The 16,779-nt window shown below is 45.1% G+C and overlaps 1 protein-coding gene across 2 annotated transcripts in view; it reads right to left on the reverse strand.

Moving 5' to 3' along the window:
• Nucleotides 1–16,779, reverse strand: part of LRRN2 (leucine rich repeat neuronal 2) — a 155,945-nt gene that overhangs the window by 4,007 nt on the left and 135,159 nt on the right. The gene's annotated exons all lie outside the window — the stretch shown is intronic.

The raw sequence follows: 16,779 nt of genomic DNA on the forward strand, positions 1-16,779 counted from the left end.
GAAGACAGGCCCAGCACAGAAAGTTAGAGGGCACCACTTGTCACCTGCATTTCTTAGCTGAAACCTCTCCAGTGTATCAGCCAGGATCTGCAGTTCATTTGGGGAGATGACCTTTCCTCCTCATGGCCATTTGGAGGTGGGCCTGCCCTTCTTTATGAACAGTCCCCCTAGTCTGAAGTGGCTACTCACCAAATACCGGTGGGCTACAGCAGAAACATAAAACCCTGCAACAAACTAACTCTGTGCTAACTCTGTCACCTCGTCTACCCACCTCGTCTATATGACCTATAGTCATATAGATACTTTACAATATGAGTCCTAGCAAGAGTTTGTCCCCCTGCTCATCTTCCAACGTGGCATATACCATCAGCTGCCAATAGCACCCCTGAAACATTTACAGATGTCAAAATGGTTTTCTGCTATGGAAGAGGTTAAATGGACACAAATCGGACATAAAAAACAGCAGGAGTCCATTTCTTTCAGACCATCAAGGCACTCTATAGCAAACTTTAAGGTTGCAGTACTTAAAAAAATGTTTCAAGAGAAAAAAAAACGTTTTAAGAGGAAGTTGCCAAATGGGAATTCAGTAAGAAAACTGAGAGTGTGGAATTTGGTCTCAGCAGATACTGGGAATTTCTAGCTCACTATATAATTGCCTGTTTTATTTTATTTTGTTTTGATAATTCTTTCTCTATTCAAATGGGTCTTCCATGCTTATGACTGAATTCTGTATTCAATCAATCATTCATTCCTTCATTCCAGCTCAGAAGTTGTGTCTCTGAGCACAGTGGCCTCCAAAGTTGGGGAAACTGTGGTTTATAAATTCAGACACAACTCCAAACCACAGGTAGCACAAACCATGGTTTGCAAGCCTGTTTCAAAGCACAGCTTCTGATCCTGGTTTGTTGGTTAGTCACAAACCGCAGTTTGTCAGTTCAGACAAAACACAAATCCATAGTTAAACTTGCTTAACTATGATTTGCTGTAATGTTTAATTGATTTATAACAAATCTACAGCCAGGAAATAAAAGTTAGAATGATTTTTACACAATCCAGAAAAAGTTATGCATGATTAAGAGATCCCTTCATTCAGAATACAGTATTTCCACACAAAAAAGGAAGAAAGTTAAATGCATACACTGCAATTGCTGGAAAGAATTTCTCTGTCTGTCTGTCTCTCTGTCTCTCTGTGTCTCTCTCTTTTTAAAGGAATAGCCCATTATAGGCTTGTAGCTCAGAGAGAATATATTCTCTCTCAGTCTTGCGTGCATGTGTGCACTCATGCACACACACTTTTTTTGAGTGCAGACTGCAGTCAAGGGCTATATTGGCAGCTTGTGAGTAATTCATCAGGTTGCTCTGCTGGCAGATTAATCAGCTTAATCTCCTTCCCAGGGACGGGGGGGGGGGGGGGGACATGCCATCCTTTGGAAAACCATGTCACCAACTATTATTCTGCCTCCATCTTCCCAGTGCTCATATGATTATACTGCAACTCTCACAGACACGTTCCGTGAGAAGGTAGGATGGATAAACCTGCTGTAAAAATCACTCTCCTTCCATTCCTAGACCCACATTAATGGCATTCATAAGAGACACATCGCAGGCTCAAATGTGTTCTTAGTTTCACTTGTGAATCGGCTTGAAGACCCATGCGGGGATTGCTACTGGCCATTTGGATGTTTTAATACATTTATCTGCTGGCATGGCTCTAAATGCACAATCCAGCAGAAGTCAGGCTTGATCGATAGCATGCAGCAGGATGAGACAGCTGAATCTTGAGAGTGGGCAAATGGAACTGGCCCTACAATTGGACAGGATGAAGTAGCTGCCTCAGGAGACAGTTGCTGCAGCTGCTCTCTCTCTCTCTCTCTCTCTCTCTCTCTCTCTCTCTCTGTGTGTGTGTAGCAGCACATCTGCACCTCCCCCCCCCCCGGGCTGTTCCACCTGAGCCCTCCAAGCTGTTCCCTTTCTTGGATCTAGAAAACCAGTTTCTTCCAAAAGCGCCTGGAGTAGTGAAATATGTCTGAGCTGGTACTAGCATATAAGGCATTATACAAGTTAGGACCATGTTACTTCAGAGACCACATTACCCCTTAAATGCCCAGTAGGTCAGTGCAGTCTGCTGGAGAGCATCACTTTCATGCCCCCAAGATATCTGAAGGGTGCTCTGTAAACACTTAAAAGAGGGCTACTGAAGGCAGCCCTGTTTAGGGAAGTGTTTAAAGACTGATGTTTTAGTGTCTTTTTAATCTCTGTTGGAAGCTGCCCAGGGTGGCTGGAGAGGCCCAGCTGGATGGATGGGGTAATATTATTATTATTATTATTATTATTATTATTATTATTATTATTAAATTCATTCTGGTGTGGCTGCCCCTGTTCTGTGGAATAGCATGTATCCTGTGAGGATACAACAGGCACCCACCAGCTACACATTCCCATAAACAATTGAAGACCTTCTTGTTCAAACAAGCTTTCTCATCTGGATTAATATTTCTCTGCCAGACCTACTCTGCTACTGTTTTCTGTATTGTTGCTCACTGTTTTTATTGCATTTTGTACATTGCCTTGAGATGTGTGTTGAAGGTGATTAAACAACAGTGGCCAACCTAGTCATGGAGTGGGCACCCTCTTGTATTTAGCATTTGGCAGCAAAATCTCTTGGGCCAGCCTTGAGAAGAGAGGTGACTGAACACTCTTCTCACAAAAACACATGGAAAACATGCGCACCTAGGAAACTGGCATGCCAGAGAAAAGCCTAGCCTGGAGCTCTTCTTGACACCTGCTTTTTGTGTGTCCAGAGACTCTATTTAAAGACAATGTTTGCCTATATATCTTGATCAGTTTTCCCCAGATCACTTTCCAGTCTCAAGGAAATGAAGGAACCTTATTCTGTACCTGCCTCCTTTAAAAGAGGAAAATACATTGTTTTGCACGATCTGGATGGATTTATGGAAGAAAACACATCCGCAGAGAGGGGAAAGAAAGATGAAGGTCCATCAAGAAGGATGTGAAAATCGATACAGCCCACCCTTTCTTTAGTGCAGTTCCTCTGGGAGTTGGCATAATAAAAGTCAAAAGACCTTGTGGAAGGCAGCAGCGTAAATGTAAAGGATCAATTTTGGCACATGGGCCACAGCAAGGCAGTGGCATATAATCTTTACTCCGACATCCTTTATAGAGTGAGCATTGGGCCTCTAACTAACTTCTTTGGCCTTGGAAAACCACAGCCTTGTTCATTTAATTTTCCTGGAGTGCATGATGATTGCAAGTTGCATGTTTAAACTTCATAGATGATTGGGGGTTTTGTTCTGCAAATCACAGGGTCTTTCTCTTTCTGAACCTCAAAGCCGGGAGGTGGTTTGAAGAAGAACCGTTAAACTGATCTGGAAATGCTGATCTTTTCTATTTGGAATTGGGAGTATGAAGTGAGGGTTAAAGCAAATCAGCTTTAAGGAAGCCTTTCTGAAAAGGCTCAGCATACAGTTTATTTTCAAGGCATTTATTTTTGTTCTCTCTCTCCCCTCCATTCTTTTTATCTTTTTGTTAATTTAGTTAAGTGCCTCTAATGTTATGTGTACATCTAGAGGTTGAAGCTCTGGGAGGGTGGAAATACAATTGGAAGTGGGTATAGGCTTATTTATTTATTTGTATTTTATTTGTTATGCGGAAAGGGCAAGGAGGGGAAGGATCCATTTATTCTGGACCAAATCTTTTGGAATACAAGTTCTTAAATTAAAATATTGCTATATAAATGTTATTTTTAAAAAACAACAACAGTGAAAACAAATTGGGACTTCTCTTTTAGGTCATCCTATGGACCAGCCAGTGCTTGCCCTCTTCTCTTTCATGGAACCTGGGTCCAGAGGAGGTCCAAGTGGCCATTGCTTGGTCAGTTAAAGCCTGCGTCTTTGCTTTCCATCACCTGTGATATAAGATGAGTGTTAGGTGGGGAAGGGAATCACCCTCTTTCAGTGTAGGTGGACTGCATCAATTATTGTAGGAGACCTTTGTGGGAATCCTTCAGTCAGACCAGTGGCGTGGCGTGGGTTGTCAGCACCCGGGGCAAGGCAAGTAATTTGCGCCCCCTAACCCATGGATTTGCGCCCCCTAACCCTAACCCCCAGATGTTGCGCCCGGTGCGGCCGGCCCCCCCCTGCACCCTCCACACTACGCCACTGAGTCAGACCCATAATGTCATTTGTACTGGCCTTGCCTTAAATGTCCTTTCTAGGTCAAAATGTGGAGGTTTGGTGAAGATGAGCTTCTAGCAAACAGTTTGTTACAGAGGAGGGGTGTGTGGGAGGTGGGGGTGAAGGAGGACAGTATTCTAGCAATCAAACTGTGCAGAATGACAGTTGCGTCGTCTGTCACTCCTCATTAATCATTTTGTGCTTATCACTCATTATTACTGATTCCTTGTCTGCCATTCATTGTTAACAGCCACACAAAGCATATGGGCTAGTCAATTCTGGTTATGGATTTAGCAATTTTACCTAATGGAGGAGCTGCAAAGGTAATTAGCAGGAGACCTTAGGCTAGTCCCTGCCCTGCTGAACTCTGTTGAACTAGGTTTCTGTTTCATGGTTCTGCGTTGCTTGCTTTATTTAGCTACAGGCTCCAGATTGAATTATTATGGCCCCTTTTCTCCCATTGTCATCTTTTCTGCGGCAGATTACATCTATGTGATAAAATAAATCTAACAGGCAGGACTTTAAGGCAGGAGTGTTAATGTTTCTTGATGTTGGTGAATGAGAAGAGAGGTCCAGCACCAGTGACTGGTGGGGTTGGGCTTTGGCCAAGGGCTCTATCTGCTCCAAGATTAGCTGACTCTTCTTGCCATTGGCTCTGGCTCCTGCTAGTGTTGGGTCTCCCTCTATCCTGTCCTATCAGTCCCAGTGGGCACCAGACACCAATGAAAGCTTGAAAAATGGACATTTTTAAATTTAATTTGCTGTAAAACTCCCAGTCGACTGCAAGCAACATCCTGCTTACAAGAGAACACAGAGCTGTGGCTTTCCCTTTTCACACATTTCAACATACCTTGGGCCAGGAAGAGGGCAAGGAAAATGTGCAGTGTGTTAGTTGGGAGCAGAGTTTTGAAAATGGGACCAGTCGCTGTTTGACAGAACTGAGGATTCTGGGAATTCCCCTGCACATATTTTTTCACAGTCCTTTGTGACAGTCTTGAATGAATGATTGTGACTGCAGGAGGATTTATTAGAGCTTAATAAAACAAATTCCAATTAGTTTGGCCATTCATCTGTACCATTATACTTTCTGTGCTCTTTGCCAACCCAAGTCCACATACACAGAGCAAATGCATGACAGCCAGTGTGGTGTAGGTCAGGTTAAGATCTAGGAGACCAGGGCTCAGATCCCCACTTGGTCACGCAGATCACTGAGTAGCCTTGGACCAGTCACTGCCTCTCAGCCTAAGCAACCTCACAGAGTTGTGGTGGGGATTAAATGCAGGGGGAGACAACCATGTCTCAAGCTCCTTGGAGGAAAAAGGTGGGATCTAAATGCAATAAAAAATGAAATGAAATTTACCAATTTGCTGTCACAGATGCCTGCCCCCCGCCCCCTAGATCTTTGAATGGAAGTTCTATGAGGATACACAAAAAATTCTTGTGTGCCATGGACAAAGATTTTTCACATTGTTGAGAGCAGAGTTCTTCAAAAGAGAGAACTCTCTACAGCCTGGGATGTTAGATTCAATGAAGGAGATGAAGCCGACCCACAGCGGGTTCACATCATGGGGCCAAAATCTCTCTGACTAGCATTTGAGCACACCTGCCACAGCTACCATCTCATATAGTGTAGCTGCTCATTAAAATCCCCAACTGCTAGTTCTGAAATCTTGGGCATCTTTTTCACACACACGAACTCTGAAGCACTTCCAACTTAACTAACCAAAAACATTCACATTCACTGTGCGTAGGCACCTTAAGGTTCTATAATTGCTACCAAGTGACATCCTAATTGGTTGCAACGATGCTGTGAAGAGATGCTGGATAACAAGTGGAGATGTTGCATTCTCCCTTTCTCTTCTTTCTGCTTGCCATTCCTAGCCTACTGAGTCCTTGTATGTTTCTATCCATACGTGACAGCAGTAAGCCAGCAGTAAATCACACTGTGCACATTGGCATTAACCCTTTATTAGCAGGAACAAGATCTGCACAGACTTGGCAGAGTTTCGAACTCATCCCTGGTAGGATCAGTTGCCCCCCATGGATCAATTGCCGAGACTAAAGGTCCCTGCCTCCCTACAGCTGCCTCTGTCTCCTCTTCTCCAGGTTTCCCATGGATTGCTATTTACTCCTAAAAGGTAAAGGGACCCCTGACTATTAGGTCCAGTCGTGGCTGACTCTGGGGTTGCGGCGCTCATCTCGCTTTATTGGCAGAGGGAGTTGGCGTACAGCTTCCGGGTCATGTGGCCAGCATGACTAAGCCGCTTCTGGTGAAACCAGAGCAGCGCACGGAAACGCCGTTTACCTTCCCACCGGAGTGGTACCTATTTATCTACTTGCACTTTGACATGCTTTTGAACTGCTAGGTTGGCAGGAGCAGGGACCGAGCAACGGGAGCTCACCCCATCGCGGGGATTCAAACCGCCGACCTTCTGATTGGTAAGTCCTAGGCTCTGTGGTTTAACCCACAGCACCAAGCGCGTCCCTGCTATTCAGTGGTAAAGAGTGGATTTTTGGGAGGAAGTGCCAGGGCAAAAGAAGGGAAGGGGAAGTTCTCAGACACACTGCACCTAGGACTGTGGCATAAAAGGAAGCAGTCATGTTCCATCAAATCTAGTCCACCTCTCCATTTACTTCCCCAGGATATCCCCCTCACCTCCCCACTATTATATATCTTTCCTCTGCATCTCCTCCCTTTCCATGATTTCACACCTTCCACATCCAGCAGCCCTGCTAGCACATTCACAGCGTGAGTTCAATACAGTGTAGAAAAGAGCTCATAATTCTACACTACTGATTCCCAGTCATTGTTTTTTAAGAGTACATTATCATCAGGAGTGACTCCTAAGTTAGTGTCATGGGAAAGGGCAAGAGCTTTGAAAATGGGGAAAACCGCAACTAGATGATTGCTTCAACTACAGGGGTGGAGCATCTCTGGCTTTCAATCAGCCCCATCCAGCCAAAACATCTGGAGAGCACCAGCTTGGGGAAGGCTGCTCTCTAGGACATAGAGACCAGTGGCAGTTTACTTGGGAAAGAGTTGCGCTGAATGCAGTAAGACATCTACACTTATGGCTAGGATCAGGGACCAAGCTTCTTATCTCCCCGCATATCCAGAGATGCATTCTGTTCAAGAAACCTTCAGCACATGTAAAAGATGCATCAAACGAAGCCGATTGTCTTCCCTCTAAACTCATTTATCTGGAAGGAGCTTGCATCCATTGCACTGGCACTGACTTTGAATCATGTGCTTTTAGGACCAGGGTGCTTGGATGGCAGCAGTACAGTGGTAAATAGAAGTCATAGAGCAAGGACCCTGAGGACACTGGCTTTTCCTTTGGGTAACTCATTATGCACCACTGTCCCCAGACATCAGCTGGAAGTTTTCCAAATGCTTCCTAAATAGAATTTAATGTGGTTTCCGCGAGAGGACTACATCTCTTTTATTTAATCATCCTGCTATTGTGGGGCCTGGGCCAGTCACACGGGAGCCCAAATGCACCCTCCAAGAGGCTGTTAAAATTCAATCTGTCTCCTTTGTAATGGACTGCATGTGCTTGCAGCACAGCCGCCAATTGGTTCACTGAGAGAACAAGATCTTTAATTACAGAGCAATTGTGGGCAGGTGGGACTGGTGGAGCTTGTTTGTGGAAGGTTAAAAATAAAATAAAGTCAAATTCTGTTATTGTAAATGTATTAATTCAGGAGATAGCAGGTGGCTGCACAGATAAATACAGAAAACACACCAGATGGACTGAGATGTTGCCCTGACAATCCATCGAAAGGACCAAGCCTTACAGAGTGTTTTGCACTTATTGCAAACTCCCAGCACCTTAATGTCCCACTAAATGTCTCAAGGCACTGAAGCTAACCGGGAAATAGAAGCTTAAGTACTGAGCAGGATCAGACTGTTAAACAGCATAAGACGTGCCTATGACATTTTCTGCAGACTGCCTTCCCCTACCAATACGACAAGGCTGCCTGTTAGGAGAATCAGGATAAGCATCATGCACTTTCCATTGTTATACCAAAAATGGAAGGTTGGTTCAGATGAGCATGTTTGTCATTTTATTAGCCAGCAAGCTATGGCTTAACACTGGAGTGTCGAGTGTGTGTTTGAACTGCATATGTTCAGATGATGTCATGGGCTACAAAAATTTGGTCTGTGGAGTTTCATCTGTGGTGGCTCTTCTGCACATGCAGCTCACCACTTGATGCTGACCACAAGAACAGTATTGCTGGATTACATTGAAGGTCCATCAAGCTTAGCATGTGTGCTGGGGTGGAGCTATGGAGGTACCCTTCTGACACCGATGCTGCTGGTGCATTGCATACCTGGGTGGGACTGGAATAGGGCAGAGTTTGGGTTTTGATTCCTCCCATTTCTTTGTTTCAGCAGCAGTACAGTGGACCCTCCGGATACGAATTAAATTCATTCTGGGGGTCTGTTCGCAACCTGAAAAGTCCATAGGCAGAGGCGCCTCTTCTGCACATGTGCACAGTGCGATTGAGCACTTCTGCGCGCACACGTGGCGCGCAGAGCACTTCTGCACATGCGCGTGCACCAAAACCTTGAAGTATACACTTCTGGGTTTGCTGCGTTCGTAACCCGAAAGTTACGTATCCAGAGTGGTACGTAACTAGAGGGTCCACTATACAGTTTAAGGAGGGAAGAGTCTCCCCCCCCCCCCCGGTGGTACAGTTAAACAACCAGGAGCCAGAAATCCTTCCTGACCCACCTTAAACTGTGCAACCAACAGATCCTGATCTACCTTTACCTACCCTTCTTGTAACTAAAGTTAAATGCACAGAACCAGTGCCATTTTTTTTCCCCTAGAAAAAGAGGTGTCTGGAACTCACCATGAACTTCTCCCTTGTTCTCTTAAAATGGCAATGGTGCCCAACTGAGCTCTGGCTGAAAAAAAGCACTGCATAGAACTCATTGCATAATCCACTCCATTTCACCTGTTTCCATCTCCTGTTGCCTTTCTTGTGTCTGATATTTCTATTTATAGATGCCCTTCGGGGCAGGGACCTCCCCTCTCATTCTTTGTAAAGCAATTGACTACTTGTCAATGGCACTAGAAATAAATAACCATGCAATCCCATGCATGTCTACTCAGATGTACAGCCCAAAGAGTTCAATGGGATTTGCTCCCAGATCAGTGTGAATCGGATTGCAGCCTCAATAAGTAAACCCATATACACACAGCCATACTCATTTCTGAATGGTGGCCCTGAAAGATCTGGGGACTGTGCATGACATGCTAATGTCTGCAAGATTTTGGTTGCTAGCTCCATACCTCCCGTGGCTATTTCTGAGCTCTGTTTTCAGAAGCACCATCTTTACTTCAAACCTGTTTCTGCTCAGTACTTCATTTTTATTCTTCCTCTGTCTTTTGCAAATACTTTCCAGTTTGGGTAACCAAATGTGATGAACTTTTCATAGTTGTGCAGGGGAGGCAGTTGCAGCAGGTGGGGGGCTGCTTGTCTGAGAAGGTGCATGCCCCCAAATTTCTTCCTCTACATGGCTTTTACAAAGACAAGAACCTTGTCTTTCCTCACACTCTTTTCCCCCAGCACCCCATGGTTAAATCCAGAAAATGCATGTGCTAACTAACATATAACAGTACATATCATAAGCATTTCTGCAGAGCAGAGTGCCTAATGCAGAGTAGCTGATGCAAAAGAAGACAGGGTTCCTGCACCTTGGTGTAGGGAATACCTGCTGAATTTTCCTCCTCTGCTCAGTTATTAAAGATGCAGGAGCCCCAGCCCTCTTTTGCATCTGGTCACATTAAGCTTAATGCAGCCGAATCTCACACTTGGGAGTCCAGCTTCCTCCCCCAAATTTCCAGCCCAGATCAGTTCCAGTCTCTCCTCTGGCTTGATCTCAAGCAGAAGATTCAGCCTTCCAGGAAGTCACCAGAATGCCAAGCAACAAAGAAGCTAATTAAAAATAAGTCCCACACATTTCTCTGCTGCTTCCTTCAGTGCCTTGTTCTAACCAGCCACCGCAGGGGAGTGTGGTTGTTCACAGAAGCAGGCGGGTAAACTCATTAGTAGTGCATTCCCTGTTCATCGCATGAGATAATTGTCGGAGGCTTTAGCACATTATAGGTGCTCTGAAGATGCGGCTAATGGATTGTGTACATATAACATTTCACTCTCATGCACACACCTACACGCTCATCCCTGATTTATCCCAGGGAAAATGGGCAAGCCATCCCCAAGATTACAAGGCAGATGAGAGGCAGGATAAACCAGGCAGTCCTGCATCGTGCTAGAGCCCTCTAGCTACCTTCAGGCTTTCCTTTTTCTCCAGCACCCCAGTGGGGGTTGGAAGAGTCCCGGGAAGATTCAAAGGCTTGCACTTGAATATACTCAAGATTATGAATCACAAAAGCAGCGTTTGCTAAGAGCTGTCATCACACCTATTTTGTCCGCTGCATTATAGCCAGGGATGTTATGTACGTGGATCAAATTGTCTTAACGCTATTTTTATTTGTTTCATTTTATTTATAAGATGCCAAAAATGTTCTGGGTGGTATGCAAAGATTTTAACTGGCTATAAGTACTCTGCTCAGGCTTACAATGCAAAAGATGGTGCCAAGGGGGGAGGAATATGGGGAGGGAAGAAGGGAAACAACCAAATCCAGGTAGCAAAAGTTTCCACCAGCAATTAAAAACAAGACAAATCTTGTGTGATGTACAGCTGATACACAAGCCATTTAGTTGTTCATTGACCAAGCATAATAAGGTCTTTGGTTTAACCACTCATCCATTTGCCATTGTGTTAATAAGTTTGTAATGCATTAACTCTGTTGAATGTTAAGATGTGGGATGAAACTTGATGTACGGTACTGGTATCTGACAATACATTTAATAACAGCAGCAGCAGCTGCTGCAAACAACAATTAAATAAATTTATCAAGGGGTAGCTATGTTAGTTTGTACCAACAAAGACAATAGAGTCTTATGGCACCTTAATGGCTAAACAATGTATTCTGGCATAAGTTTTTGTGAGCAAAAGTCCACCATGGAATGAATGGAATGTTATCCTAAATTGACAGATTTAACACACACACAGATGTAAAGAGGAAAAAGTGTTAGCTGTGATGTCAGAGGGAAATTAAACGCAAGAAATGCAGACAGTAATAAGTGCATTAATACTTTAATGTTTGCAAAATAATTCCAGTGGCAATTCACAAAGCAGTGTTGAATATAATGCAACTACTCTGGTACTGGTGTGTTAATTAACACCTGTATCACCACCATCACCATCCTAACCACCAGAACAGACTGTTCTCTTGCTGCTTTGTGCTTTACTTAGACCTTGGCTGCCTAGGATTTTTTTTTTTTTACAAAGCAACCACTTCTCCCCCTTGCAACCTTGTTTGATCAATCAAACAAATACATTTGTTTGCATTCCCAGGCTAGGATCAATAGGCTATCCCTGGCTGCAAGAGGAGATTTAGAACCAGCATTATAGAGCATGGGGCTTGAATGAAAGATTGGCTATGGCATCTGACTTCTCCCACCCGCATCTTGTGAACCAGTCAGCCTCTGCCCACCATCCCATCCCCCACTTCCAATGCCCACCTCCAGGTTTGGGGGGCGGGCGGTGGCAGAGAGAATGAATCACCATGAAGGTGGAATGGTATAGAGAAAAAGAATATAAGCTGAACAGAATCAGGAAGGGGGAGAGTTGGCAGAAAACAATTTCCCTCAGGGAGGCAACATAACAAGAACAGCTGAGTGCATCCAAGCTGCCAACACAGAGTGCCTTTTGCAGGAGCTATACAACGATGCTTATGAAAAGGTGCCTCTTTTGAGCTAAATTTCCCCTGATGAAGAGCTTATTCCATCTCAAAATGTAACCTCATTTTGTACCTATTATGAAATCTGATTTGATCTCTGTTGATTAGGTGCTCCTCTCATGCTGTGCTGCCACTGCCAGACAAAAGCACAAGAGCACCTGTGTGTTTTGCTTAAGACCGGAGACAGAGCTGGACAATGGCTGGGTTCTCTAGTCCAAAAATTGGAGGATATGCTATGATTTGGAAAGCTGCCTCTCCAGCTGTACCCTGGCTGTTTGAAGGGCCCATTGAGTCCCAAGCCTGGAGCAATTCCTGAACCACCCTCCTCCCTCCCACAGTACAACCATGGGAAAGGAGCACTGAGGGTTGCAGAAGTGAGGTGGGCAGCTTGGGCACACCAGAAAAAAGGCCTGGCCATCACCCCTGAGCATTGCATATCCTGGTCCTCCAACAGCATCGGGAAGAGACAAGTATGGCTACCACAGTCAATCAATAGATGGGCCTCTCCCTTTGGGTTACCATGTTGCTCATTTCATTTTTGTCCGGCACAAATATTAATCCGCTTTCCCAGTGGCAGGGAGTCCCAGTGAAGGATCCTGGAACTGAGTGAGTGGCAAGATCTAGCAGGTCTCTCTTACAAAAAGCTAGGGTTGGTCCCTTGCCGGTCATTCTTCTAGTTCTACCTGCCTTTTGCCCTGCAGTCTGTGAGGCAGCTTTACCTTCTTGGAAGAGCATTCCTTTTGTTTGTTATGTGGTACCAAGGAAATACCCCTAGGGAAAAGGGTTATTGAATGTGCACCTCTGTTGGCAACAATGTACCAGGTAGCAGTGCTTTCCATTTTCTCTTCCCTGCCTTGAATTGATTGGAGAAGCATTTGTTCAGCGGCTTTGGCAGGAAAAGCAGAGAAGCCAACAAAGCTTTTATCATTTGAAAACCAGCCAACCTCTCCTCTGCACCCCTGTGCTCTGTCATGAAGGAAAGCCATTTTGTGTGTTTGTGTGTGTAACTCTGATAGGGCCATATTATCATGTGAGCGACCTTCTGGAGGCTGCCTGCCAGTGGCAGCCAGAGCAAGAGGCAAAAGTGAGAGAAGCAACAGATGTAACTCTTAGTTTTGTACAGCCAACTACAATTCAGCCCAGGAAAAAGGGCAGCCAAGAAGACTGTAGAGTGCAGATCAAAGTAGATGATTTGTGCGAAGAAACTTTCAGCAGGTGGTGTGAAGTCTCCTGCCACGTAGCTAGTTTTTCCTGTGCTTCTACCATTTTTAATTCCCTCTCAATGTCTTTCACAATGCAGTGGTCTTGGTGAGGGGTTGCACTGAGGATTAAAATGGTGGTGGCATTGACGAGTCCTTCTGTGGGGGGCAAACACTTCTGTTAGGGCCTAACAAAAAAATGGGGAGACATGATGAGCTGCTTGTGCGTAAAATCCAAGTCCCTCAGAGTTTGGTTAAGTCCGCAAACCTCTGTCTGCAACGGAGCCCCTTAAGCATGGCTCCGTCAGTCGCTGGCAGATTCCGACAGTGGCTGCTTTCGGAATCTCTTCCAACATAAAAGCTCCTTAACGGAAACACGTCTTCTGGACTCTCTGCGTGACAGTTTCCGGCGAGGAGTGGGTGTCCCTACAGGAGGTCCTGAAACCTCCCCACTGTTTTCACTGGAAGTGTCTCTGAGCCATCCCTCCTGCTCACTTCCCCTCAGCTCACCTCCTCTCCCCCTGCTGGTTCCCTCTTCAGCTGCTGAGTCTCTCCCAACCTGTGTGAGCCCTTCCACCTCCCTTCCTTCCGATGGCAGTTCCCTGACAGACCAGTCCCAGCACTGATGTGCTCTTGCTGGGACTCCAACATTTGCCAACGGACGTCATGTGCAAGGTACCAGGCCTGTCTTGCAGAGTTGCTCCTTTAAAGCACACATGTTCTGCATGTACAGTATGTGAAGAGAATCCTTCCTGGTTAAAGGGTGCCATCCAACCCCCAGCCCCTAGCTAGGGTTGCCATATGTCCAGATTTTGCACAAAAAACTCTACAACTTTGGCCAAAAACTAATTTTTCTTTCAGATTTTGAAAAAAAAGCGCTCAACAACTTTTCTCTTTTTGAAATATGGCAACCCTAGTCATAGCAGAAGGCATTGATAAGAAGGACGACAACTGGGCCTGATCCTTGAACTAGCTCCAGGCTGGTGCAGCAAACCAGGTCTGGATCAGACCTGATGCTTTTGCACCACAGTAAGAAAAATGCCTTGAGATCCAGAGTCCAATCCTGCCTTCGCATCAGGGCTTTCCACTGACCCACATTGACAGAGGACATTGCCAAGGAGCCTTCCACCCACCCAAGTTTGCCAGTTTAGCTGGCAGAGCTGGGTGAAGGGACACATCTGCTCAATCCAACCCCTTCCCAGTCCGATGTAAGTGGGGGTTTGGATTAATCTATGTATAATTTTAGGATCAAGTCTCAGGATGCTGAGGGCTATATTTAATTTCTCCTGATGCCATGGGCTGGGACTTGGGAAGCAGAACATGGTACAAACTTGTATTACTACCTCCCTCTCCCTCTCAAAGGCCTTGTCTTCTTTGAATAATGGGAGGATTGATGAATCTTTGTTTAGTTCCTTTAAGCTCTTTACATTTCTGGCTGCCTGATTTGTATTTATAGCCAGACATGGAAGTAAATTAATTATTCTGAGAGGCAACCACTTCACTAGGGCTACTAAAGACTTGTGTGCCCTGAAGGAAGGCAGGAAAAAAAAAAGCCCAGGCTATGGAACCGAATAGCTGAAGGCCTCCCCTGTGTGCCTACAGATACATACATGCAGCAGGTTTCCATGCGGTCCGGAACTCCAATTGCACAGTGGTCAGGATTACACAGAGCCTCCTCTGCAAGGCTCCTGTTTCCAAAAAGGAGAGGAGGGCGGGGAGTCTGATCTGTCCACTACTTTTAATTGTGCTCCAAGACGAGAAGGGGAGGAAAAGAAAAACTTGGACACTCCAGAATCAAATCAGAAACCAAGATGGCTTCTCTAATTCCGGGACTGTCCCTGGAAAATCAGGACACTTGAAGTGAATGCAAAGGGGAAACTCCAAAGAAGAATCACCTTGGGTGACTTAGGGGAGTAGCAAGGGGCACTTGCATTTTCTTTTGTCTCTTGTCACGGGTTGGTCTGGATCAGAAGATTGGGGAATGCAATTGCAGGGAGATCTAACAGAAGAGAAGGGGGAATATTCACCTCCCTCTGCTTCCAGCATTTCCAGAATCAGTGAGGCAGGCAGACGCAGAAGCTGCACAGTTGAGAGTGGAGCTACCCAGCGATAAGATAGTAGCTAAGCAACCAGAAGGGAGGGAGCAGCTGGGTGATACATCATTCAAGAGTGGGGTGGAACCCTCTCCCTCCCTTCTTCCAAACTTGGAGGTCCGAGTGTATTAGAGATCAAAGGAAGAACTTCCTGTTGGCATGCTTCTTGCTACGGAAGTGGGGTGGAGTCAGAGTAGGCAACTGATATCCTTGCAGAGGGCTGACTGTTTGTGCTTGCAACATAATGCTGTAATAGAAGGACTATAAATCTACCAATTGCTCGTTAATTCTTATCAGTGAGCTACCAGAAGGGAGAGGGGAACTCCAGTACTTGACAACTCTGTTTAATTCTGTGGTGAGTGAACAGGTTTGATGTGAGGGATGTTAGGTGTGTTCAGCCTTGACATGTGAGGGCTAAAGTGCATAGGGTGGCAGCCCCTCCCCCGTGTGTCACCAGGCATGCCCCATCCACTCCTGGTCGTAGCTTCTTTAAGTCAAAGTACAGAGGGAGTTATAAGCATATTTAGGTAAACATGCTTAAAAGCCTCTTCCTAGTCAAGAATATGCCCCCAGTCCCCACTGCCCCACTATAGGCCTTGCAACTCCAGGCTGAATGCTTGAAGGGGCCTTATATTAATCTGTATTTGCCTGCTTAGAGCATCTTGGGTTAGCAGATTTTACTTTAGGAATTTGAGTTGATGTTCATGAATTTTGAATCATGTTTATTAATTGAATTATTAATGTCCCCCATGGGATATAATTGACAGATTATTGTGATTTTTTTATTGTGGGATATTTTCCCATATTGTTTGATTTCTTCTTTTTGACATCTTGGTGCTCGTTTTGGTTGTTGTCATCGGCTGCTTGGGCTGTCCTTTTGGAAATAAAAGAGGGGTATACAGATGGCATGAAAAAGGAAATGAAATGAAGGGGGTGCACAATGCATTCTGGGATAGGATACTAGCACAAATGCAAGGATGGCATGTATATGAAAGATAGTTCTTTCTGAAAACACTCTCTCTCACATGTATTATATAATTATGCATGGAGGGGTTCCTATTCCCTAAACACCTACTGGACCTGACAGTACTTTCTCTACTGAGAATTGCTGCTCTGTGCAGATAAACACCAATACAACTATCCGCTTAGAACAGGGGTCGGTACAGGGCCACATTCACTTGGGGTAATCTGTCAGGGACCACATAACAGCAGTGGGTGGGGCTAGATTCTAAAGCAGGCAAGCTCAGAGCCAAAAATGGGTGGACCCAGAGCCAAAAGTAGCTTCTTCTTTTTCAATCATCCCATTATCTCTTTCTCTTTTTCTGTTGCCCCTTTCTCTCACTGTTCTACTCCTTTCATTTCCATCTCCTCCTCCTTGTCAGCCACTGAAATTAGACCAAGGATACCCACCTGTGGAATAGGATATTGGAGCAGGGTGTCTTGCTGAGGAAAGACGCAGACCCTTCCAACTCTT

This window comes from Podarcis vaucheri (assembly GCF_965113315.1).
Source record: "Podarcis vaucheri genome assembly, chromosome: 6".
Taxonomy (NCBI): Eukaryota; Metazoa; Chordata; class Lepidosauria; order Squamata; family Lacertidae; genus Podarcis; species Podarcis vaucheri.